General features: G+C 42.0%; 1 long non-coding RNA gene across 1 annotated transcript; it reads left to right on the top strand.

Moving 5' to 3' along the window:
* The first annotated feature begins 586 nt into the window (after nt 1-586).
* On the top strand, nt 587-22,225 carry LOC148780986 (uncharacterized). Its single transcript, XR_016060102.1, has 2 exons — nt 587-919; nt 21,895-22,225. It is a non-coding gene; the product is annotated as an uncharacterized LOC148780986 (long non-coding RNA).
* Nucleotides 22,226-27,704: the final 5,479 nt, after the last annotated feature.

The following is a 27,704-nucleotide window of genomic DNA, read 5'->3' as shown; positions in this document are numbered from 1 at the left end:
AAAAAAAACCATACCACAAAAGCTCTCTTTCTATGTAAAACGTTAACAACCCAAACATCCAACTTCAAGTCTCTTTCTCTCTCTCCTAAGCAACTTTTATTTATATTATTTAATTCCATACCCTTTTTCTTCCTCTCACACCATTTTAAAAGAAACCCAATGACTTAACACTCAACCCTCTCCCTCTCCCGTCTCAATCAATTTTTTTATTATTTTATTACTTTATTAATTTACTTTATGTTACTCTTTTTGCCCACCCACGCTATTTTTATTTTCCTTATTTTATTTACCTCATTTATTTTACTTTATTCCACTTTATTTTATTTCCTCCTTTTTATATTATTTCCATCACACCTTTTTCTTTTATTTTACCTTACTTTATTTTAATTCATTCCTTTACCATATTCTATTTACTTCATTTATTTTATTTTAATTTATCTTTAACTTCTTTATTTTATTTATTTTATTTTATTTTATTTATTTTATTTTATTTTTCTCACCTCCTTCATTTTAATTCATTTTCCCTTATTCCATTGTATTTTATTTTTATTCCATTTATTTTATCCTATTATCCCTTACTCTTTTTTTATTCATTTATATCATCTTATTTTATTTTCTTCCATCCCTTTTATTTTATTTTACTTCATTTTATTTGTTTCACTTCACTTCATGCCATTTTAATCCTAATTCCATTTCCTAATTTTATTTTATTTCATCTTTATTTTAATTCATCTCTCTCATTTTTATTTCATCATGTAACAAGGTGGAGACCTTGCCCCACTTGTCGGTACTTCTAATATGTGTGTATGTGTTTGTAGGAAAGAAGAAACAAGAAAGGCGATTGCCCAGGGGGCTTTCCAAAGTGATCTAAGAGGGCGCCCACGTGAGCCAGCCCTAGCGTGTCACAGACCCACGTGAGGTAAGTCCCGCCTAACGACATTAAATTCCTTTCTCACCGGTTGGTAATACTTGCTCTTGTTCTCAAATGAGGCTCCCGAGTGAGCGATCTCAAAACATCCTGGGTCTCGTCTGAAACCTGAGACACGTGCCACCCGATCATTCAGATCCGGAGGGTGAGATCGAGGCACCTAACCAGAAGTCACTGCAGATTTCGGCAGCCGGAATTCTAAATTCCGTCAAAAAGTTCAATATTGTCAAATCTTCGTTCGGGCACCAAATCGCGTCCACTTTGTCACAACGTGATCGTGGTAACATGCTTAGTGCAATTCAGCGAAGAAGTCGAAGAAAAACATCAAGATGAAGATGTACTATCAATCAAAAGTTTCAAGATCTATTCAAATTTCAAGCTACGTGATCATGCCTTTGAAGTGTGATTTGCGGCTTAAAATTATTGTCAAAATGATCGTAGCATCGAGCCCTACAGAAGGCAATCATATTTTATTCATTCGGATGCCAGATCATCAATGGATCGTCCGAGAAGAATAAAGAACGTCCCTAGTTCTTAGCAGGGATTGTTGTCGAATTTCTCCAATTGTTAGGCAATGGCAAATCAGTCATTTTACACCCTATTTCTCATTCAAAGAAACCTTAATTGTCATCAATTAGGGATAGTTTTGGGTAATACACCAACGTTTTAGCCCTAGTCTATAAATAGATACTGCCTCTCAAAGAGAAAAGAGGGGCTCGAAAAATCGTTATACAAGGACTCAACTTTTGGTCAATCAAAATTAAGGCTTTCTTCTTGAGTTCTCTTGAGCACGTTTATAGCGGTACACCTCCTATCTTCGAGGTATTTTCTCTCTCTTCTTCTCTTTCTTCTTCTTCGTCGGTCTTCTTCTTCTCTGCTAAATCTTTCTCAGAGGCCATGCACGACAGTGGTAGGGTCGCGCATGCCTCTTTCTTTCTTCCCCCTCCTGTGGTTCCGCAGGTCATGCTGGAAGCGCCATGCGCGAACTTCTTTCTCTTTCCTTCTCTCTTCTTCGTCTCCTTTCCTTAACATAGTTCACACATGGCGTTAGTCGTTGTTGTGCGCAACACTGTCTGAAGGAGCACACGGTGAGCCGGGCTGTGCTCAAGTAGCGGGTCAGGCTCCTGTTTCGGTTCCAGGATTGGTGTCACACGGGGCAATATGCATCGCCGACTGCAAACCATCTCTCTTTCTTCTCACGGGTCGTAGACGGCGCTGCTCATCGCCGTTTGTAGGTGTGTCTTCAATGTCTTGCACCAGCGTAGATGGCGATAGTTATTGCCGTCCGCAGGAATCTCCACCGTGAGCAACAGTGTCCAGCGCCATCCAGGGACCCCGACACTGTTACACCCTGGCTGTGGGCGGTGATGCCTAATGTCGCCGGGACCTTCCTACATCTTCATCCTGCATCTTCTTTTCGCTCTATTCTCTTCTCCTTCCTTCTTCCATTCTCACTTGACCAAAGGACAGACTCAGTCTAGCATTGTTATAATGGTCTGATTGTCGAGCAGTATTGCCGTCGTGCTGGTCCAGAATACCATGCCCGTCTTGCTGCCACACCAAATTGGGACATATTAGCCTTGGTTTCGAGTAGTATTGTCGTTGCGCTGGTCTAAGTTATCGTGCCTGTTTTGCTGCCACTCCGAGTCGGTCACTATACTGGTCCAGCTATCATGCTAGTCTCGTTCCCTTGTCAAGTCCTCTTGTCTTTCCCCTCCTTATTTAAATCCTTTTCTTCATCACTCTAACTTCTCATCTACGCTGCAGTCTGAACGTGGACATTTGTGCATGGTCGCCCCAAGACAAGGGTGGGTCCTTCGGCCCACTTGTCTTGCAAATTAACCATGTTAGTGCTTTGCAGAAAACAAGCATATTGCAGGTCAAGGGAGGCGATTTCGAACTAGCTGAAGCAGCTGGGGGACTTTTCGTCGTGATCTAAGAGGGAGCCCGCGTGAGTCGGCCCGAGTAAGTCATGGACGTAGGTGAGGTTGGTCCCCACCTCATGAATAAAATTCCTCTCTCACCAATTGGGCATCTACCCTTGTTTTGTGAACAAAGTTACCAAGACAGCGATCTCAGGTCTCGGGTCTTCTGAACCTAAGACACGTGTCACCGGATCATCTAGATCCGAGGGGCGAGATCGAGGCATCCAACCAGTTTAGCGACTCCATTGGGGACATACTACCCATTTGTCGGTTAGCTCTTGCTTGATCGGCATCACCTTTTATTTCTACATTGCATTCCATGTCATCTGAGCTATTCAACCCATTCATTCGATTTGGGATTTTCTCATCCCCGCACTCGTGACCCTCCCGGGGAAGCGAGTTTCTCAAGCCTCACTCCCTATACTCCTCTTGAGTTGGCACTCACAGTCCGGTTCCCAGGTTCTTTACTGAATTGGTGCGACAAGGGACTTGAAGGTCCCTAACTCCCCACTTTTTAGTTCTAGTGGACCCTCCACCAAGGCCCTTCGTATTGGTAGCTCGTTTGCTACCACCCACAACACACACTCTGCTACTAGCAAGTCGCTTGCCAGTCACATTGCTATGGTTTGCCCCAAGGATGTCCGCTTTCACGTAAGGCAAGCAGATTGCCATCGCTCCTGAGGGTCGCCGCAAGACCACCCCCCATACTCCTTCACCACCCCAAACCTCAATGCCTAGAGGCTTGACACACCGAGGAGGAGAACCTGGGGCCTCCCCCTCTCTCACACACCTAAAGGCTCGTGGTTCGTTCACTCAAGCCACACCTCGGGGCAAATTTAATGCTGCCTTGAGCTCGCATCCAAGGCTAGACCTTCTTAGGCTGAACCTTGCACGTGCCATGCATCTCCATCCCATAGCTCGGGGCAGCACCAGTTTTGTGCCTCTCAGCACACATGGCGTCACCCTGTGAGAGATAAGCTCCTACCCTGTCCCTCACACACACGAGCTCATAGGTCTCGCCTCCTAAGGTCGAACCAGCTGACCCAGTCCAGACTGACCCCGAAGTCATCCGGAGGGTTGCCTCCAAAGGTGCACACGCATCAGCTTCACAGGTTCCTCCTCGATCTCGACTCAGACGGAGTCACGAGCTAGTTTCTTCTTCTGTGGCCCTTCCTTTGCCAGGTAAACACCTCGAGACCTGATACTCGAAGGTTTTCCCTAAGAGTACTATCTGAAGTCACTCGCCTCAGGTCAGCCATGCACCCGGACCTCACAAGGGAATTCGGGGCAAAGGCCTGATGGCAGATTAAAGCTCTATCGCAAGTACAGCTCGACAATGTCCAGACTTCGAAGCTGTAAATAAAGATCTCGAACGCACCAACATCAGCAAGTCGCATTGGAAGCAACTAAGAAAGATGTTGGCTCAAGTGGCTAGATTCTTAACCGTCGCAGATGCCCTAGCAACCCAAGCCAAGATTGAGCCATCTGCAAGCTCTTGTTCTAAGGAGGCCTCCCATATGGTGCAGATCTGGGAAGTATCATCTAACACGGGGCAAATGAGCCTAAGATCAGGGAAGAAGCGATAGCAAACACCTCAGAAGCTCAAAGACCTCAAGTTTCCTAATCCTTCAGTTTTCCCCAAGCCTTAACCTCAAACCTCTACATCCCTAATACAAATCTCTATTACTTCCCCATTAGCCCATACTGCATCGACCAAAACCTGCTCCTAAACCTACCCTACCACGTATTAAGAGCACAGAAGGCTGATGAGGATAAGGTAAAATATAACATAATTGGGCATTTGAAAAAACTTCCAGCCCTTCTAAGTATTTATGATGCCTTTATGCTTTCCAAAGACTACAGTATGGCCGCGATTCAAGCCCTTTCTAACTGGGAGGTGTACTAGACTGAAGTGGAGACTATTGAGGTAGACCCAACCATCCTGAGTGGGTGCTTAGCGATCACCTTTTCTGAAGATGACCTTCAGTTGGGGGGCAAATTTCACAATCGCCCTCTTTGTGACTGGTGAATTTCATGCCTACCCTATCAACCGGATTATGCTGGATGGAGGGTCAGCAGTCAACCTGATCCCAAGAAGGATCCTCATTTGATTGGGATTAGGATCTAAGACCTCACTCATACCCACATCACTTTGCAAGGGTTCAACCAATCAGAAGAAAAGCCGGCTGGGACAGTTCGTCTTCGCCTCAAGATCGGTGACCTGAAACATTATGCTCACTTTCACGTAATTGACACTGATACATCTTACAATGTCCTGCTCGGCCGCCCTTGGCTTCACGATCAGGGGGTGGTTCCGTCCACGCTCCACCAATGCTTCAAATACAATCAAGATGGGAGACAACACACGATCTATGATGATAAGAGAACGTTCCCTGTAGCTGAGACTCACTATGCTGACGTTAAGTACTATTTCATGGATCTTACAGCTCCAGAAAGGCCAAGGGATGATGGCTGGAAGCCTGTGAGAGAGACATGACCCTTGTCTCATGATGATGTCAAGGACCTTGGGTGAATGATTATGGACATGTTCAACGAGGAGGAAAGACAAGGCAAGATCCTCCCCCTGACTCCTATTTACCCAAGTATACCTTGCCACATCTCTGAGATCATGGTGTCATCTCCTGAATATGAAGCTTCCCCCTCTACCTCCACTTCTAATTTGTCAGAACAAAATAATGAGCTAGAAGCAACTTCTGAAGTTGAGAAAGCCTTGCAGGTAGACCTTCCAGCATTGAGAGTCACCTACACGCCGGACCAGCAAAAAGTCCTGCATGTCCCCATTGCTCTTCTAGAAGCAGAACTGGGATACCAACCACCAAGGAAGGTACTCCGAATCCCATACTCCTTGAACAAAGAGATCATCAGCAGCCAAAAGGTCTTACACTTCTTCAATGTGGAGCAGGGCAGGTAGGCAAGTGTCAGCCCTCCGGCTCTCAGGAACAACATCCCATGGCAGAGTTGATAAGTGAGGTTCGCCGCCTCCATAATCAGTTGGAGGTTATGCGTGTCGCTTCAAAGCACTTAAAGGAGTTCGTCCCTGAGACTATGACATATGATGAGCTCAAGAGAAATGCAACTTGAATCGAAGCCAAGGCTCCCCCAGATTGGAGTATTTACAGTGAACAGGCTCACCAAATCATGAGAACCATGAACTATGAGCCCTTGTCTAATCAAACACTAAGGGGTGAGGAAGCAACTACTCCCCCATTCGAGGTCATTGAAGCCGCAACAATTTATCATAAGACAAAGCAATGAGTGGGTTATTCTTTTTCATCTCACACAGTGAAAGGGCGTAAACAATGAAGCAGAAAGAGAAGGAAGAATAAAAGACATGCATCACACAAAAATAGAAAAGAGTTATTTCATTCATAAATCTAGGGGGCATTTAGTGTCTCGTGCCTCTTCGGTTTCCCCTACCGTCGCTCTCCGGTGATGGTCACCTTCCCACGACTTTCCACCTCCCAACGGCTACAGTCTTCGCGACTCTTTGGGTCCCTACAGGCCTTTCCTCTTCTCACTGGAAAAATTTCCTTCCTATCCACCTGATGACCCCCTCTATCCTTTTCCTCTCCTCAGGAAACCACCAGAATCTCCACATAAATCTCATTGTGACCTCTCGGTCTCCCTTCTTTTTGCCTTTCCAATCCCTTAAAAAAAAAAACTTGTCGAAATGTCACTGTGTTTCCGGTGAGCCCACTGTTGTTCCTCCTCCTTCTCTTCCGGTGATTAAAAGACCATCAGGAAAACCACTAGAGTCCCCTGGTCGGTTTCTGCACAGCCGCTATGCTTTCCCCTCTTTTCACCTTTGTAGGATCACTACTACGGCCTCTGCAGACCTCACTGCAACTTCGCCGGGTTCCCTTCTTCTCAAACAGCCCCTGTTCCTTGCTCAAGAGGCCTTGGCGTTCTCTTAAAACGTTCACAAGCACTCTGCGAAGGTTCACGATTTGCTGAAGATCGCCGGAGAGCTCCTGAATGACTGCGCACTGTGGCCTGGCCGAAGGTTTCTCGCCGGAAGTCTCTTGACGAAAGCTCTCGTTCTCTAAAACTCTCTTCACCGTTTCACCGAAGGCAAAGCAGTAAAATGGGGTTTTACCCCCTTTTGTAGATGAGGGTTACACAAAGTACCCTTCACAAGCTCAAAATGATGCTCCAGTCCTCGTCTCCAAACAACGATAGGTCCAGGCTGGGGTGGGTCAAGCCTGAGGCTCGCATCCAAGTCATTGCCGCCTGTGCTTTATAAGTCTACTACCAACTGCCTTCTCCTGTTACTTGCTACCATCGGCATCGCTATGTCTTAACACCACACACAACATGTTCCCCAAGCTAATGTCGTGCACATTATTAAGCTTAGCGCCGCGTGCATTATTTGAAACTTAACGCCCTGCGCTGTACATGTTATCTAAGGCTTAGTGTCACGTGCCTTACTTGTGTTAATGTCGTGCGCTTCATCCAGAGGCCTGATGTCGTGAACTTCACCAGAAGCCTAACGTCGTGCGCATCATCTAGGCCTAGTGCGACATGCGTTAGCGCCGTGTGAGTGCCGTAAGTGGCTCTCCCACTATCAGCTCCAGCGAGCTACACCCAGATGTTATGACATGTTATCTTCAGTGAGGACCATTTTGTATCGCTAGGGAGTCCATTCTCTGTGCTACATTCATCATATCCTCAGAGAGTCAAGTTCCAGTTATGACTTTGTTCCCCATGGAGTCACATTCCCTTACCACATAATGATCTAGGTGCACAACCCTAAACTGCATGGTCCAAACTATATGACCTTAAAATGTAGCAGAGGTCTAGTTGCATGAACTTAAACTGCGTGGTCCTAGGCGCATGACTTTAAACTGCATAGCCATGGTCCAAATTATATGACCTTAAACTGTAGCGGAGGTCTAGTAGCACGATCTTAAACTGTATCGTCCTAGCCGCATGACTTTAAACTGCATAGCCATGGTCCAAACTATATGACCTTAAACTGTAGCGGAGGTCCAGTTGTACAACCTTAAACTGCATGGTCCTAGCCGCATGACTTTAAACTACATAGCCATGGTCCGAGCTACAAGACCTTAAAACTGTAAGACGCGTCCCTATAGCAAGACGTTAAATGGTGCGATAAATAGTCCATTCGCATGACTTTAAACTATGAAATGGACATACCTCTCCATCGAGTGTCTTCCACCACTATTCCCTGTGGGGCTACATCTGTGCTCCGGCTTGTCATTCTCAGCGGAGTTACATGCATAGCATTGCTCATTACCCCTGTAGAGCTATATTGACCCAAGTAATCCTCAGAGGATTCCCATCGTTAATGGTCCAAACTATATGACCTTAAACATTATCGGAGGTCTAGTTGCATGACCTTAAAATGCATGGTCCAACTGTATGACTCAAAACTATGGTCATGTCCGAGCTGCATGATGTTAAAAGGCTTTGCACATAGTCTAAGAGGCAGACTTTAAACATGCTTCCACACATGACCAAATCCCTAGTGGATCCATTTCCCTCTACAACACTCACCATTCCCCATGGGTTTCACCTATGCTCACAAAACGACAAATTATTCCACCATCCATACTCGCTACCAGCTAATGGGTCACCACTATCCACCATCTTCATAAAATCCACCTTCCTTAATTACCATTATCCATCATTCCGCAGTGAGTCTCACCCATGCTCACAAAACGGTGAGCCATCCCTCCATCCATACTCGTCGTTAGTTAGTGGGTCACCACTTTTCACGTGCCATTCATAGATCATCCATCTTTCATAGGTAGCCTCGTGCCATCTCCCTAAAGTGAATCAAAACCACCGCCATACTCACTCCATGGCTTCAATAGACTGTCATCCATCTCCATCATGGTCCAGCTGCATGACCTTAAACTGTAGTACATGTCCTGGCCGCATGACGTTAAAAGGCTTCGCACAAGTCTCGAAGGCATGACCTTAAACACACATTCACAAAAAATAACGAGCATGGTGTATACCTGGACAAGGGAACGCCATGAGTAAAAAAGATGAACGGGCATGGTCACGAAACCATGAGCAAAATAGTTTCGTAAATAGTTTCCACTGTTTGTCAAGCTTTATTGACCGGCTTCTCTCTTTTATTTTGCATCGGGGACCCATGGTGCTGAAAAATGTCTGCAAAGAACATGCCCCATCGAATGTTGTGCTTCGAGAGAAGCGAGAAGGATAACATTTGAAAATTTTCTTTTGGCTTTATCTCTTTTTCTTCCTAACCACAGGACCACGTGAATGCCGAGGAGAAATCCACGTAATGCTGTAACTAGGATGCTTAGATGTTTAGACACATTTGTCGCAGATCCATCCATGGAGACTTTGGGGGAGAAGAGACTTTGAGGTATCTTTTCTCAATCCTCACCCTCGCGGGACTGTAGGGATTAGTTTTTAATGCCTTCACCTTATCAGACGAGTTTGCAACATGGATAGATTAGTGTTTACAGTCCTCACCTTATTGGACGGTACCCTAAGGGGCCATTTTGTGCTTTTGAGGGATCTTGTGGTCATCGTCCTCACCCTAGGGACTCTTTTTTATTTTGAGGGATCTTATGTTCATCGTCCTCACCCTCAAGGACTCTTCTTATTTTTGGAGGGATCTTTTGGCCATCGTCCTCACCCTAGGGACTTTTTTTTATTTTAAGGGATCTTTTGTTCATCGCCCTCACCCTCAAAGACTCTTCTTGTTTTTGAGGGATCTTTTAGTCATTGTCCTCACCCTAGGGACTCTTTTTTATTTTGAGGGAACTTTTGTTTACCGTACTCACCCCCAAGGACTCTTTTTTATTTTGAGGGATCTTTTGTTCATCATCTTCACCCTCAAGGACTCTTTTTTATTATGGATCCTGGTATTATGACATCAGGTATTTTTCTTTTGAATGCAGGTTGAAGCCGCCTGTTGAGACGAGTGCTGCATCAACCTGTTTATTGGTCCAAGCGCCTTTTACGGTAATAGCCCCAGAACTAATAAAGATCTTCATAAGGACTCCTAAAAGTCTCTTGCCAAGTTTTGTCGCATTCCGACATATCTAGGGTAGTGCAGACTAAGAAAACGTTCGATAGAATAAGCCTCTAGCACCCTGAAATGCACCCCTACAACTGGAACTCTACTTTCAGAGCATCAAAAATCTGTGAAACCACTGTCATTGGATCCTACATGATTGAAAACCCTTAGGGGCCGAATTTCAACTTAAACAGACCCTCTAGGGAGATGTTATGGGTAAAACATTAAAACAGGAGGAGCCACACACCATTCCCATGTGGCCACCCTGCAACTAAACTCCATTAAAGCACAGTCACAAATAGTGAACTTGTAACGTCCATATCTCCCTCGTCTCATATCGGATCGCGCTCAAACTTGTTGAAGTGTGTTTGTCTCGTCGAAATGAGCATTTTGATATGTGACACATCTCGTGACGATATCGGAGCAAGGAGAAAAGCTAGAGAGTGGTTTGTGATTCGAACCCACAAATTGCAGAAAATCAGCAGCACCTACACTCACTCGAGTGGCCATATTACAGCGCTCGCGACCCCGATCGACGTGAGACTAAGTGCATCGCGTGCGTAAGGTACGTGGGTATCGCTGGTTCGAACCCTGCACGTGATGAATGGTTGGATTTCGCACATGATCAAGTCAAAGTCACTGCAGATTTTGACTGCCGGAATCCTAAATTTCAGCCAAAAGTTCAAGATTGTCAAATATTCATTCGGGCACCAAATCGCGTCCCGTTTGTCGCATCGCGATCGTGGTAATATGCTCAGTGCAATTCAGTGAATAAGTCAAAAAAAACATCAAGATGAAGACGCACTATCAATCAAAAGTTTTCAAGATCTATTCAAATTTCAAGTTAGGTGATCATGCCTTTAAAGTGTGATTCATGGCTTAAAATTATTATCAAAATGATCGTAGCATCGAGCCTTGCGCAATGGCAATCATCTTTTGTTCATTCAGATGTCGGATCGTCAATGGATCATCCGAGAAGGATAAAGAATGTCCCTAGTTCTCAGCACGAACTGTTTTGAAATTTTTCCAATTGTTAGGCAGGGGCAAATCAATCATTTTGCAACCTATTTTCTTAATTTTTTAATTCAAATAAACCTTAATTATCATCAATTAGGGTTAGTTTTAGGTAATTACCCACGTTTTTACTCTAGTCTATAAATAAACGCTACCTCTCAAAGAGAAAAGAGGGGCTAGAAAAATCATTGTACAAGGATTCAACTTTTGATCAATAAAAATTAAGGCTTTCTTTCTTGAGTTCTCTTGAGCACGTTTAGAGCGGTACCCCTCCTATCTTCGAAGTATTTTTTATCTCTTCTTCTCTTTCTTCTTCTTCGTCTATCTTCTTCTTCTCTGCTGAGTCTTTCTCAGAGGCTATGCATGGCAGTGGCAGTGTCGTGCATGCCTCCTTCTTTCTTCCCCCTCTTGTGGTTCCGCAGGTCATGCATGGTGATGGCAGCGCCATGCGCAAACTTCTCTCTTTCATTCTCTCTTCTTTGTCTCCTTTCCTCAACATAGTTCACGAACGACGTTAGTCGTTATTCTGCATAACACCATCGGAAGGAGCACACGGTGAACCGGGTTGTGCTCAAGTAGCTGTTGGAAGGTATCTTTCATCAACATGGGGCCCCCGCTTAATACAGGCTTAGCAAACAGTGAAAATTCCGACAGTCTCATAATCGCTCCAACACTAGCCAAGATCATGAGGTCTGTCAAAAGTCTTTTTCCAAGTATCATCTCATTTCGACATGTCTAGGGCAGTGTAGAAAATCGGCCTCTTGCTCCCTGAAACGGACCCTATAACTATAGCTACATTTTGGTGTCTCAATTTATTGTGGGACTACCACCATTGGAACTGGCACAGTTGAAAACCTCTAAGGGTTAAATTTCAACTTGAACAGACACTTCAGTAGGAAGTTATAGGAAAAATAGTGAAACAGGAGGGGCCGCACGTTATTCTCGTGTGGCCACCCTGCAACTCCACACCATGGAAGGGACAATCAAGACTAGTAAATTTCGATGCTCATATCTCACCCGTCCTAAGTCAGATCATGCTCAAATTTTGGTGAGCATGTTCGTCTAGTCAACATGAGCGATTCAATATGTGGCATGCCGCAAGATGACAATTGAGTGCGAAGAAAAGCTAGAGAGAAGTTGATGATCTGTGAAAAAAGTGCAGAAAATTCAGCAGCATCATGTCTCGCTCAAGCGGCCGGATTACGCAGCTCACGAGCCCGATCGATGCGAGACCAATTCCATTGCGGGCGTAAAGTCTCAGGCTATCACTAACCCTAACCCCGTACATGATGAACGGTCAGATTCTAAACACGAAGCCGACACGCAACTGCAAATTTCATCGCCGGAATTCTAGATTCCGGACAAAATTCTAAAGTTGTGAAATCTTCGTTCGCCCACGAAATCGAGCTGCGTTTGTTGCCCCGCGATCGTAATGGCATGCTTAGTGTAGTTCAGTAAATAAATCACTTAAAAACATCAAGGAATGAGTACACTATCGATCTGAAGTTTCAAGATCCACTCAAATTTTAAGTCACATGATCGTGTACTAAAAACATGATCCATAGCTAGAAGTTGGTATCAAATCGATTGTCATACCGAGCCCTATAAGAAAATAATCTTCATACGATCAACAGGGCATTCGAACAACCTCGGATCATCCATGCAAGATCACGCAGGTTCTAGGGCAACATAGGGACTGTTCTGGAATTTTATGAATTGCACAACCTTAAACTACATACTCCTTGGTTCATGACTCAAAACTGTATGACTATGGTCCAGTTATGTGACCTTAAACCATAGTGCATGTCCTAGCCGCATGACTTTAAAAGGTTTAGCATGACGGTCCAAACTACATGACCTTAAACTGTAGTGGAGGTCTAATTACACGAACTGAAACTGCATAGTCCTAACTGCATGACTTTAAATTGCATAGCCATGATCCGAGCTAGAAGACCTTAAAAACTGTAACGCATGGCACAACTAATGGCTCATGCGCACAGCTCCAGCTGAGAGATAGACAACTCCTTCGCTAAAAGGGTATCTCAGCAACATCCCCAATGGAGTTAGATGCACGCAGAGGTCGTACCCACCCCCTTAACCCCTAATGGGTGTGTTCTGCATCAACATCCCAGTAAGGGTCACATCCTACTATGACCCGCTATCCCTATCCTTATCCCTTCAACCCTCAATGACGTTCATCTGTGCTCTACCCTGTCATCCTCAGCAGAGTTACGTACACCCCATTACTCATTATCCCTGTGGAGTCACACTGGCCCTCCTAACCCCCAGTGAAATCTCTTCTGTTTGCCACTCCTTGAGTGCTGCCATCTCCATCTAAAACCTCTCTTCTTGTGTATAGCCTTAACCACCTTTATCCCTAAGAGTCAGATGGCTACCCACAACTCATCCCCCATGTAGCTTTACGTACATGACGACCCACACACTAGTCCATGCTGCATTACCTTAAACTGCATAGCTATGGTCTATGTTGTATGACCTTAAACTGCACAGCCATGGTCCAAACTATATGACCTTAAACTGTAGCAGAAGTCTCGTTGCACGACCTTAAACTTCATGGTCCTAGTTGCATGACTTTAAACTTCATAACCACGATCCAAGCTATATGACCTTAAACCATAGTGCTCGTCCTGACCGCATGACGTTAAACTGCTTTGCTTAGGTCTAGGAGGCATGACGTCCCCCACATATGTGCACACACCTGTTACGCGTATTCGCGCATGCCTTCTGTAACCGACCCATTAGTGTACGCACTCCACCTCCATTTCCTCCCCACTGAGTCTACATACACGTACACACGCCTTTCGTGTGCATCTTCATGCATTCCTTCCCTAGCCATCCCATTTGTATGTGCGCACCACTTCACCATCATTATCATCCTTTCCCCAGTTAGTCTTACCCATGCTCACCAAACGGCAAACCCTTCTGCAAGCCATACTTGTCATCAGCTAGTGGGTCACCATTTCTCACCCACCATCTAGCCATCATCAACTCTTCACAAGGAAACTTTATGCCATCTTCCCAAGTGAGTCAAAAGTCATCACCAAGCTTACTCTATGGCCTCCACAATCTGCATTCATCACCACTACAGTCCAGCTGTATGACCTGAAACTATAGTGCACGTCCTGGCCGCATAACGTTAAAAGGTTTCACACAGGTCTCGAAGGCACGACTCTAAACACGCATTCTCAAAAAAAAAAAAAAAAAAAAAGGGGCATGGTGCACACCTAGACAAGGGAACACCATGTGTAAAAATGATGGACGGGCATGGTCACGAAACCATAAGTAAGAGAGTTTCGTGGAAAACAAAATTCAGGCGCGGTGAAAACCCTGAAAGGGCATCGTGATTAAAAAAGGATGAAAAGGGTGGACATGACCGTAGGTCATGAGTAAAAGAGCCTAGAAATAATAGGAGTTGGCGAAAACCATCTTCATAGCGCTAATTCCCCAGTTCAAGTGAAAACCCACAAAAGGGCTCTTAAACCGACAAGACAGGAAGACGCACAGCTGTCGCCTCAGCCGACGTCCAGTTTCTAAATAGTCAAGATCCTGGCTAATGAGGTCTGCTTAAATCCTCAAAAGCCAGCATCTAATTGCAATACCATATGGCTCGTCAGGGAGTGAGAGCCGCATAAGATCTCCCAAGAACATGGCTCATCAGTGAGTGAAAGCCACATAAAATCTCCCAGCAATCATGGCTCGTCAGGGGGTGAGAGCTGCATAAGATCCCCCACATTTCAACATGGCTCATCAAGGAGTGAGAGCCGCATAAGATCGCCCAGCAACCATGGCTCATCAAGGGTGAGAGCCGCATAAGATCCCCCACATTTCAACATGGCTCATCAGGGAGTGAGAGCCGCATAAGATCTCTCAGCAATCATGGCCCATCAAGGGGTGAGAGCCACATAAGATCCCCCACATTTCAATATGGCTCATCAAGGAGTGAGAGTCACATAATATCTCCTAGCAATCATGGCTCATCAGGGGGTGAGAGCAGCATAAGATCCCCCACATTTCAATATGGCTCATCAGGGAGTAAGAGCCGCATAAGATCTCCCTAGTTCAACAACAACAAGAGTCCTTGAGGGTGAGGATGATGACTAAAATATCCCTCCGAAAATGCTAAGGACCATCACAAAGGCAAGAAACTGACGAAGCCAGGGTCTAACCTATCACAAGCTTCAAGGTACGTTTCACCAAAACCTCCTAGCCTACATGAGACAAGACTTTTGGGATGGGTCAAAAGCCCCCGACTAGACCTCACTAGACGGGACCTACAAAGATACCCTGAGCATCAAAAGCAAACCTGGTGTAGCAGCGAACAATGCCGACCAAAGATTCGTAGCATTTGGCCTTAAAAAAAAAGGCCTGATAGTCCCTTGAGGGTGACGACTTCAACAAGATCCCTCAAAATTCCCGAATGATTGCACTTCTCAATTATCTTGAAGCACAACATTTGGCAGGGCATGCTGTTGAAAGGTATTTTTCATCAACATGGGGCCCCCACTCAATAAAGGCTTAGCAAACAGTAGAATTTTGACAGTCTCATAATAGCCCCAAAAATTGCCAAGATCTTCATGTGGTCTCTTAAAAGTCTCTTGTCAAGTTTCATCGCATTCCAACATGTCTAAGGCAGTACAGACTAAGAAACAATTCCAGCAAAATCAGCCTAAAGCACCCTGGAATGGTCCATATAACTAGAGCTATATTTTCAGTGTCTCAGTTTTTTGTGGGACCACCACCATTGGAATCGACACAGTTGAAAACCCCAAGAGGTCAAATTTCAGCTCGAACAGATACTCCAAAAAGAAGTTATAGGCAAAAAAGTGAAAGAGGAGGGGCCGCATGCTATTCCCGTGCGGCCACCCTGTAACTCCACGCCATGGAAGAGACAGTCATGACTAGTGAATTTTGACGCTTTTTGATGCTTATATCTCACTCGTCCCAAGTCGGATAGCGCTCAAATTTGGTGAGCATATTCGTCTAATCAAGACGAGCGATTCGATATGTGGCACGCCCCGTGATGACAACCGAGCATAAAGAAAATCTAGAGAGAAGTTTCTTATCTGTGAAGAAATTGCAGGAAATTTAGTATCGTCGTCTCTTGCTCAAGCAGCCGGATCACGCCGCTCACGAGCCTGATCGACACAAGACCAATTCCATTGCGAGCATAAGGTCTCGGGCTATCACTGACCCAAACCCCGTACATGATGAACGACACATGTAGCTGACGAAACAACTGCAAATTCTATCGTCGAAATTCCAAATTCCGATAGAAATTCCAAAGTTGTGAAATCTTCGCTCGGGCACGGAATCGAGCTGCATTTGTTGCCCCGCAATCGTAACAGCATGCTCAGTGTAGTTCAGGGAAGAAATCACCAAACAAGTATACTATCGAATACAAAGTTTCAAGATCCACTCAAATTTCAAGTCACATGATCATGCACTAAAAACACGATCCATGGCTCGAAGTTGGTAGCAAATCGATTGCCATGCCGAGTCCTACTAGAAAACAATCATCTTACGATCAACTGAGCATCAAAACGACCCCGGATCATCCATGCAAGGTCACGCAAGTTCTAGGGCAACATAGGGACTGTTGTGGAATTCTACAAATTGTTAAGAAGGGGCAAATCTGTCATTTTACACCTTATTTTGTAATTTCTTTTAATTCAATTTATTCTTAATTTCCAGCTATTAGGGTTACTTCTGATCATCCACCCATGTTTGGGGCAAATTCTATATATATGTACCAGCATTCTACGTGGAAAAAAGGACACATGCATGATTCTTCTCCTTGCAAAAGAGAGAGTTTTTACTAAATATAGTTTCTCTTTCTTCCCACTGTTGTGTCACGCTTGAGAGAGAGATTGAGGTGAGAGAAACTTTTGACTGGTACCTCTAGGTTCGATGTAAACCTTCTCTCTCTTCTTTTCTTTTCTTCTCTCTCTCCTCTTTTCTATCTTGTTCTCTTTCTTCTTCTTCATCCCCATCTGAGCTCTCCTCAGAGGCCATGCACGGCAGTGGCAATGTCATGCATGCCTCCCTGGTAGCCTCATAGATCACGCATGACGATGGCAGTTCCATGCACGCGTCTCTTTCTCCCTCTGTTCTATATCTTTCGCGAGGCCTATAGACGGTGATCCTCATCGCTGTCTGTAGACGTATCCTAAGCGCCTCAATGAAGGACGCAAGTAACGAAGCCTATCGCCACCCATAGGGGGTTCACCCTGTCTCGTGACCGTTGTAGACAGCAATACCCATCGCCGTCTGCAAAGGGTTGAGGCAATACTCGTCGTCGCGCACTGGCTTCTTTTGTGCCTCCCTGCGCCCATTGTCGTAGCTGCGAGACCTATGAGAAGTTATCGCCATGCGCCTCGTTAGGAGCCATCACTGTTCGCCAAGGACATGTCGCCTCCTCATGTTGTCAACGACGATGCCCATTACCGTCTGGATTCTTCCTCCCTCTGTCGTCTCTCTCTTCTCTTCATCCTTTTCTTTTCTAACTTGATTGAGGGTAGATCTAGCTTAGCACTGCCATATCGATCTCGGTTTTGAGTAGTATTGTCATTGTGCTGGTCGTGAGGACCATGCCCATCTTGCTACCACTTCGAGTCAATAATTGTCTAGATGCAATGTTAGCTTCACCTTTCCGTCAAATTTTTCTTCTCTTTTCTATCTTTATCTAAAACTTTATGTTTCATCATGCTCTCACATGAGCATACGTTGCCCTAAGATAAGGGTGGGTCTTCTTGACCCAGTTGTCTTACAAATTAACCATAGAAGTGTTGTGCAGAAAACAAGACGATTGCATATCAAGGGAGGCGATTCCGAACCAACTAAAGCAGCTGGAGGGCTTTCTTCTTGATCTAAGAGGGTGCCTAAGCGAGCCAGCCCAACTAAGTCCGGAACCCACCTAAAATTCCTCTCTCATCGATTGGTATACCTACCCTTACTCTCTAGCAAGGTTCTGAGAGAGTGATCTCAAACCCCGGGTTCACCAGAAACCCGAGGTACATGCCGCCAGATCATCTAGATCTGAAAGGCGAGATCGAGGCACCTAACCAGTAGTGGGTCAGGCTCCTGTTTTGGTTTTTAGATTGGTGTCACGCACGGCGATATGCATCCCCTACCTCGAAACTTCTCTCTTTCTTCTCACAGGTCTCAGAAGGTGTCGCTCATCACCATAGGCAGGCGTGTCTTCGGCGTCCTCCGCCAGCACAGACGGTAGTAGTTATTGCCGTCCGCAGACAAGTCTTCATCATCCCACACCTATCGCAGAAGGCGATGCCTATCGCCACCAGCAGGGATCTCACCCGTGCATCGTGTCTGTCGCAGACGGCTATGCCTATCGCTGCCCGTGGGGGGTTTCAACCGTGCTTTGCGTCTATCGCAGACGACGATGCTTACTGTCATCCGCATGCCTCTCTTTTGCTCTCTGTGCCTATTGTCGACGATGATACCTACCACCACCCGTGAAGGGTCGCTGCTTCCTTCTCATGTCACCGATGGCGATGGCCAACGCCGTCAGCAGTTTACTGCTCCCCCCCCCCTGTCGCGAGCAGTAGTGTCCAGCGCCGTCCAGGGGCCATGGCACTGTTACTCCCTGACAATGGGTGGTGATGCCTAATGCTACCGAGACCTTCCTACTTCTTCGTCCCACGTCTTCTTTTTGCTCTCTTCTCTTCGCCTTCCTTCTTCCATTCTCACTTGACTAAAGGACAGACTCAGTCTAGCACTGTCATAGCAGTTTGGCTTTCGAGTAGTATTGTCGTCGTGCTGGTCTAGAGTATCATGCCCCTCTTGCTACCACACTAGATTAGGACATACCGCCCTTGGTTTATAGTAGTATTGTCATCGCGTCGGTCCGTGCCCGTCTTGCTTCCACTCCAAGTCGGTCACTGTACTGGTCCAGCTGTCATGCTAGTCTCATTCCCTTATCAAGTCCTATTGTCTTTCCCCCTCCTTATTTAAATCATTTTCTTCATCACTCTAACTTCTAATCTTCTCTGCGATCTGAATGTGCACATCTGTGCATGTTCGCCCCAAAACAAGGGTGGGTCCTTTGGCCTACTTGTCTTGCAAATTTATCATGTTAGTGCTTTGCAAAAAACAAGGAGATTGCAGGTCAAGGGAGGTGATTCCGAACCAGCTGAAGCAGCTGTGGGGCTTTTCGTCGTGATCTAAGAGAGAGCCCACGCAAGTCAGCCGAGTAAGCAACAGACCTAGGTGAGGTTGGTCCTCATCTCACGAATAAAATTCCTCTCTCACCAATTGGGCACCTGCCTTTGTTCTGTGAACAAGGTTCCCAAGAGAGCGATCTCATGTCCCGGGTCTTCTGAACCCGAGACACATGTGACCCGATCATCTATATCCGGGAGAGCGAGATCGAGGCATCCGACCAATTTTAAGAGCACATTATTCATGTTTAGTCTTGTGATGACCCTTCATGGATAATCTTGTACTTTCATAAGAAACTTAAATAGATTTGTATCATCTTTTCTAAAGTGTTTTTGAAGCCATATCTCTGTAATATCAGCAACCTTGCTATACTTTCGATTTCAGGGTATAATTTCAAGTGTATTTAGTGAAAATTTCAAGTTCTATTGTATAGTTTTGTTGCACTTTGTACTCCTCAGTTGAGATTTGGTTTCTAATACACTCACAATAATAATCATTACTAGAGGAGACCCTCAAACCTCTCGATTGTGAATAGCGTCCTTCAGTCTTGCCTCATGACTCGGGATGCTTTGAGTTTTTGGATTCCAGTTTGCAAAAATCTTGTAATTGCAATGCTCCAGTTCATTCCCACTGTGATTAAGAACTATCAAGGAACGATGGACTAAAGGTCTTGAAAGGACATAACTCCAAGACTATGTCCATGTAAGAGACAAGACAACATACTTCGCTTTGGTCATATTGGTTTTGGTAATTGCTTCTTTTGTTGTGGTAATTGCTTATTTCAATAGAACTACTGGGTGTTTAAAAAATCCTTGACCCGATCGGGAATCGGGAGATTCGGATCGGGTATCGGTCAAACTGTTTTAGATCCATCAATAAAACAGGATCCGACCTTTTTTTTCAAGAAATCTCCTAATGGTATCATATATCATTGTGATATATGAAATACGAAATATTTCGATCGTTTTTTTTTTCTCAAACTGCCTAATAATTTTTTCATGTGGGCAACACACCTTTTGCTACGGCTATCTCCCGCATGTCACTTAAACAATAGATTGTCATGCCTTTCTAAGTTTTTTTTATGCCTATTTCTTCCTACCATCTATCGATGTGGGATATCTCTTTTGCTGTAGCAATAGAGTCAACAAATTAAAAGAGACGATTTCATTAATATCTCTCTTGTATATTATCATCTATAAAATAATTGGTCTACAAAATAATTTTTTTTATTTCAATTTTATTTTTTATGATTTATAAAAATAAAGTACATATAACTAAATTTGATTTACACATAGATACAAAATACAGATTACACATAATAAATTTACAAGAATTAATATAATTATAGGAAATTGTTGTTATTTATGCTAATAACTCAATATAATTATGTTAAATTTATGTCACTATAATTATGTGAATATGAATACATTAAAATGACATTAATATTATTATGTTGAATGAATATAATTATGTAAAAGTTGTTAAAAAAAGTTGATCGGTGACCGAAACAAAATTAACGAGTGATAATTATATGCAATATACACTTGTCTATCATGTTACTTTCCTATCTTTCATATCTTGTTACAATTTTTGAATTTTGTTTATATTACAACCTCGCCCAAGTGTCTGTCTTTAGTAATCTACTATAAAATTTTAGTTATATGAATATTAATCTACAATAAAATTTTAGTTATATGAATATGATCACATTAAAATTAATTTAATATGATTACGTTGAATTAATATAATTATATAAAAATTGTTAACTTATTTAATATAATTATGTTAACATTGTTATTACTATATTGAAATTTTTTATTGTTATAAATACATTAAAAATCACATAATTTAATATACCAAATTTCTAAGTTATTTAATAAATTGTTATTATTATTATATAGATTATGTTATTTCATATTTTGTCTAGATTGTATTTTTAAATAATATATTTTAATTTTTACAAATATTAACAAAAAAATATTTTTAATTTGTTATTATTATAGTAATTTATTTTATATGACAATAAAAAATTGATATAATTTTGAGATGTGTGAAGTTGTTATATAGAATTTCTTGAATCATGTTTATTATAATTAATAATTACTTATTGATAACTAAATATTGTATTTTATTTATTAATTATACATCCAGACAGGAAAATAGCATCTCAGTATTTACTTATTTTTACAAAGTAATGAAAGTACATAATGCACTACTCCTAATTTCTTTTAAAAACTAAAATAACACTATTTTTAGAGATTTATAGTGATATTTTGAAAAGATTTTGAGGCAAAAATTGCCAATTTCACCGATTCTCCAATCCGATCCACCGATTGTCTTATCCGACACGGGTATGGGTGTGACCGATTGGAGTCACTTATCCGTTTTTTAAACCTTGGAATTACTGAATTTGAACATTTTTGCCTCATAAATAATAGGCAACAATTAGTTTCTCTAGCATCTACCCACCAATCTCTCATGCTCCTTACTATGTTCACCTTGTACACCTTGTAGACAAAGACGACATATTTCTCTTTAGTTTATGTTGGTTGTGCTTATGGCTTCTTTCAGTAATATATTGTATGTGAACAATTCTACAACAAAAATAGCAGACATATGGCTTCTTTCCATTGTCTTTAGCTTCTTGGTTGGGTTTCTTAGTCTCCTTCTTTGCTTCTTCTCTTATATATTAATCTTAATTCCTTGATGCATTGGCTTCTTCTTGGGGCTTTCAGTCAAATGCTCCCTACTAATCATTTGTGACCTCTGTCATTCACATCATGCAGTCAAGGCTCTTCTTCGATATGCAAATGGGTCACCAAGCTCTTCCAGGGTCATCTTCTATGCCTTACGACTACGGATATTTCTATAATCCTTCCAAGAAAGAAGAAATTTTGTAATAGTGTTTGTCACCTCAAAAGACTCATCAACTTGTTTAGTACCCAAGACTGTCCCGTGGTTATCAGTTCCACAACAAGTAACTTGTCACTGATAATATTGAAGTTGAGTTAACAATTTAAAAAAAAATTCTTCTTACACTTTTCTTCCTCTGTTTCCCTGATAATATTGAAGTTGAGTTAACAATTTACAAAAAAAGTTCTCCCTACGCTTTGAAAAAGGATCCATAGATATCCTATTAAAACTCAAAAAAAGATCCATATATATGGCATTGGCTCATGTTAACCACATGAGATTTCACATATACTTAAATATAACTTTTGTACCATTATTAAAAAATGAATTACCGGGAGAAAAAAAACATGATAGGCCACATTTCCAACATGAGTATGTGAAATGTAAGCAACATTATAGGTTAGCATAGGCGTCAATTCAGTTGTGGAAGCAAGACATGGTGCAAATGGATAATCGCGGTCAAAGAACAGCTACAATGCTTCACCAGGGTCAAAACAATTATAGCAATCTTTACATTCCAAACGAAACTTAGACCTTGTTTGTCAAAAGTATAATGAAATTCAAAAGAATGAACTCGAACATTGTTGAGACTCTAATGTCTCATTTGCATTGAGTATTACACCAAATGCCCTTACTATCTATGAGGTATTTAAAGCTCCCAACTTAGAAAATCCAAGACGCTATCTGATCACAGCCCAAATATTCCCTAGATACAAACCAAGACCAGTGAAGTGTTGAATATTAATTTGTTTTTTAGTGACTATGTTCATTTTTTCTCTCTAGAAGATTCATAAGTGGCGGTTTAACTAAACCGATGTGGTGCGTGGTGAAAAGAGGTGTACAATGTTATGGGGTGCTTGGTGAAAAAAGGTGTACAATATGATCGGGTGCTTGGTGAAAAGAGGTGTACAATGTGAAGGGGTGCTTAGTGAAAAGAGGTGTACAATGTGATGGGCCATGTGGCCCTTCGTAGACCATATGTATAGGCAGTTAATTAAGTTTATAAATAGTAAGACATTATTGTGATATAGTATGTGTGTTGATATAGAAAGGGTGAGTTATGCGTAAGTGAAATATTGTGGTTGCTCTATTGTACTACAGCCTTGTGTTCTATTATAAAGCAATAGTGAAAGTGTCGATTGATTGAATCCAAGCTTCCTACATATTTTTTGAGTCGAAACTCTTTTATTTTATATTTTGAATTCTTTTTTGTTGCAACAAATATCTATCAAACTGGTATCAGACCAAGGTTCGAAAAGAATGGCATCCTCACGCATGAATTCCAACCACGAGTTCCTCGTCTTACGAAAGAAAATTATGAAAATTGGTGCATTCAGATGAAAGCACTACTCGGACCACATAATGCATGGGAAATTATTGTAAAATGATACAATGAACCCAGAACCCCAGAAGAGGAAGCAAAAATGACAAACAATCAGAAGGTTGTCCTAAAAGAATCAAGGAGACTAGAAAAGAGAGCTCTGTTTTTAATCTATCAGAGCATTTACGAAAGCATATTTGAAATGTTGCTTCCGCCATCTCTGCAAACAAGCATGGGAGATCTTGCAAAATGTTTTCAAAGGAGAAGAAAAGATGCTTCACATGAAAGAGACATAATTGATTTCAGATTACTTCTCAAGAGTGTTGGCAATAGCAAACCAACTCAAGAGAAATGGTGAGGTGCTAGATGAGGTGTGTATCATGGAGAAAATATTAAGATCTCTTACCCATAAATTTGAGCACATAGTTGTAGTAATAGAAGAAAGTAAAGACTTGTCGACTATGACTACCAATCAACTCGTGGGTTCCTTGCAAGCCCATGAACAAAGAATAATGATGAAAACAAACACCCCTTTGGAATAAGTACTCAAAACTAATCTCTCCCTAAAAGATGAAAGAGGAGGATTTAGAGGTAGAGGTCAAAGAGGACGTGGGATATTTAATAGAAGTGGACGATACTATGACAATTCCAATTTTAATGCCGGAAAAGGAAACAACCAGATGTTGCAATCCTCATGAGGTCAAGGTGGTAGAAACTTTACTCGACCATTCAATCGTCAAATATATGATAGATCTTCGATTGAAAGCTTTAAAAATCGGCCATTACAGTTATGAATGCAGATTTAAGAACTCCCAAGAAAATGGAGAACATGTGAACTTTGTAGAAAAATCTAAAGTGGATCAAGAACCAATCTTCCTATTGACATGTAAAGAAGAAGAGAGTGAACGTAGCGACTCATGGTTTCTTGACAGTGGCGCAAGCAACCACATATGCGGAAGAAAAGAAATGTTTATGGAGTTGGATGAATCAGTGAATGGTAATATAACATTTGATGATTTCTCAAAAGTTCTGGTCAAATGGAAAGGTAAAATTTTAATTCGATTAAAAAATGACACATGAAAGCTTACAACACTTCCAAATCAGCATAAAGCAATTGGTGTGAAATGGGTTTATAAAGCAAAGAAGAATGAGAAAGGTGAAGTAGAAAGATACAAAGCAAGACTGGTTGCCAAAGGACACAAGCAAATAGCCGGGATTGACTACAAAGAGGTTTTTACTCCAGTTGTTAGATTGGATACTATTAGATTAATTATTGGTCTGGCTGCTCAAAGAAAATGCAAATTTTTTCAAATGGATGTCAATTCTGCATTTTTAAACATCTTGAAGAAGAAGTTTATATTGAACAACCACTAGGTTACATTATAAAGGGGCATGAAAATAAAGTTTATAAATTGAAAAGGGCACTTTATGGTTTGAAACAAGCTCCAAGAGTCTGGAATTTAAGAATCGACAAATATTTTCAAGAAAATGGTTTTTATAAGTACCCCTTTGAACATGCTCTATATTTGAAGATGATTGACAATGGTGGTCTATTGATAGTTTGCTTATGTGTTGATGATTTTATTTTCACAGGAAATAACCTTAGCATGATTGGTGATTTTAAGCAATCTGTGATTACTGAATTAGAGATGACAGATATTGGGCTTATGAATTACTTTCTTGGAATTCAAGTTAAACAATGTGATGAAGAGATATATATATGCCAAAATAGATATGCAAAGGAAATTATCAAAAATTTTAAAATGAAGGATTGTAATTATATAATTACTCCGGTAGAATGCAAGATAAAATGGAAGATATGATGATTCTAGAGTGGATGCTACTTATTTTAAAAGCTTGGTTGGAAGTTTGCATTATCTGACATGTACTATACCTGATATTTTGTATGGAGTGGGCCTAACAAGTCGGTATATGGAAGGTCCTAATAAAGCTGACTTGAAGGCAGCCAAAAGGATTCTTCGTTATCTAAAAGGTACATTGAATTATGGACTGCTCTATTCTCATTCAAATAAACTCAAGATTATTGGTTATTGTGATAGTGATTGGGGAGGTGACCTACATGATAGAAAAAGTACTACAGGTAATGTATTTCATATTGGATCTACAGCTTTTACTTGGTGTTCAAAGAAGCAACCGTCATGCTATTTGGTTGCGAAATGTGCTAAGGAATTTGCAGGTACCACAAGAAGGCCCTACAACAATCAAGGTCGACAACAAATCAGCAATAGCATTGGCCAAGAATCCAGTATTTTATGGAAGAAGCAAGCACATAGATATAAGATTTCATTCCATTCGAGAGCATGTGAAGAATAATGAAGTTGAGTTTGTGTTTTGCAAATCAGAAGAACAAGTTGCAGACATTTTTACAAAGCCACTAAAGACTGAAACATTTGTTATTTAAGAATGTTACTTGGAATGAGAGTGACAAATTAAGGGGGGATGTTGAATATTAATTTGTCTTTTAATGACTATGCTCATTCCTTCTCTCTAGAATATTCATAAATGGCGGTTTAACTAAATTGATGTGGTGCTCGGTGAAAAGAGATGTACAATGTGATGGGGTGCTTGGTGAAAAGAGGTGTACAATGTGATGGGGTGCTTGGTGAAAAGAAGTGTACAATGTGATGAGGTGCTAGGTGAAAAGAGGTGTATAATATGAAGGGGTGCTTGGTGAAAAGAGGTGTACAATGTGATGGGCCATGTGGCCCTTCGTAGACCATATGTATAGGCGGTTAATTGAGTCTATAAATAGCAAGACATTATTGTGATGTAGTGTGTGTTTAGATAGACAGGGTGAGTTAGGCGTAAGTGAAAGATTGTGGTTGCTCTATTGTACTACAGCCTTGTGTTCTATTCTAAAGCAATAGTGAAAGTGTCGATTGATTCAATCCAAGCTTCCTATATATTTTTTGAGTCGAAACTCTTTTATTTTGTATTTTGCATTCTTTTTTGTTGCAACAAATATCTATCATGAAGAACTATGTAGACTGCTCCAAATCGTATGCTTGAGATACGCCTCTGAAGATCTGTTATGCCAATTTTACCTTTTAATGATCCGGCTTAAGACAAGCTCTTATTTGATTCAATTTTCAACAAATTTCTTTCGGTAAATCTCAAGTTACATAATATTGTTTTGGTTACTGTTTGGTTAACTGTGGGGAAACGCCATCAGACATCAGTTAACCATAGATACCACAGTTAAAAAAAGGTAAAGGGAACATGAAAATAGAATTCACATGGGGTATGTGTTGGTGGATGTTGAAATGATAGAAGATACATGGAAGTTGTGTTGACACAGGACAAGGCACTTCTTCTTCTTCTTTTTTCTGTTGGCTGGTGAGGGGGGCGCGGAAAGGCTTTATAATGTCGTGAATGCAGTGAAACGATGTCTTAAGATCATGGTTTTTGATGGTGAATCCTCAGCGAGTAATAGGGATTTTCAATAGACTTTGAGCAGGCTTATCGAGATTTCACCATGGTGAGAAGTGAACCACTGTCCATAATTGATCGAAAGTTTGGCTAGCAAAAATTTTCAGTTATAAAGCCATAAAGAAGTTTGTCTCCATGCAATGTGGGGTGGGGCTGAAACTTTGACTTAAAAAGTTCTTTTAAGTTTGATAGATGCCCTAACAAAATGAAGAATAATAATATTTGTAACTGAATATGGGAGTCTAGCCGACAAGGAGCTTCCAATATTCTTCAACATGTTTCGAGCAGAAATAACAAAAACATGGGTGATTAAAGGGTATGGAATAAATGATATGAAGTGCAATCCCTTTTGGTAAATTTATTGACTTAATGGATGATGCTTATAATTGAAAGTTAAGATACTTGTAACCTATTTAAGATTGTTTCTGAATTTACTTATGCCAGTTCAGGCCTCTACTAGTGTGTGGTGTCTATTCGGCTAATTTTTGCTATAATAGGCAAGGGTTGAGGTAAGGGTGGCAAGCCGGACTAGCCTTAGCCGTAGCTGGACCCTTGTTCCCATAGGGCTGGCCTAGGCCTGGCCCTAGCTCAAGTAGGTTGGGCAGTCAGGGCCGGACCAAGCAAAAAACAAATGAAGCAGAAATAGGAAAAAAAAAACAAGAAAGAAAGAGGACAAGGCTAGGCCGAACAAGGCCAGCACTAGCCCTAGCCCGGACATCGGGCAACAGCTTGTATCCCAAAGCCCACCTTTTTAGGGCCGGGCTGGGCCGCCCCACCCATTGCCATCCCTAGGTTGAAGTCCTTTGGTTTATAGGCGGGGTCTAGATGGACCTTAACCCATTTTGTTGTTTCCTAAAATATAATCCAACTCAAAGATCTTGTGGTTAAGTTGCATCCTTTTAAAACGAGAAT

The sequence above is a fragment of the Amborella trichopoda genome, chromosome 8 (assembly GCF_054954075.1).
Source record: "Amborella trichopoda isolate Santa Cruz 75 chromosome 8, AtrichopodaSantaCruz75HAP2 v2.0, whole genome shotgun sequence".
Classification (NCBI taxonomy): domain Eukaryota; kingdom Viridiplantae; phylum Streptophyta; class Magnoliopsida; order Amborellales; family Amborellaceae; genus Amborella; species Amborella trichopoda.
Note: the sequence above shows the minus strand (reverse complement) of the source record. Positions and strands in the feature narration are given on the sequence as shown.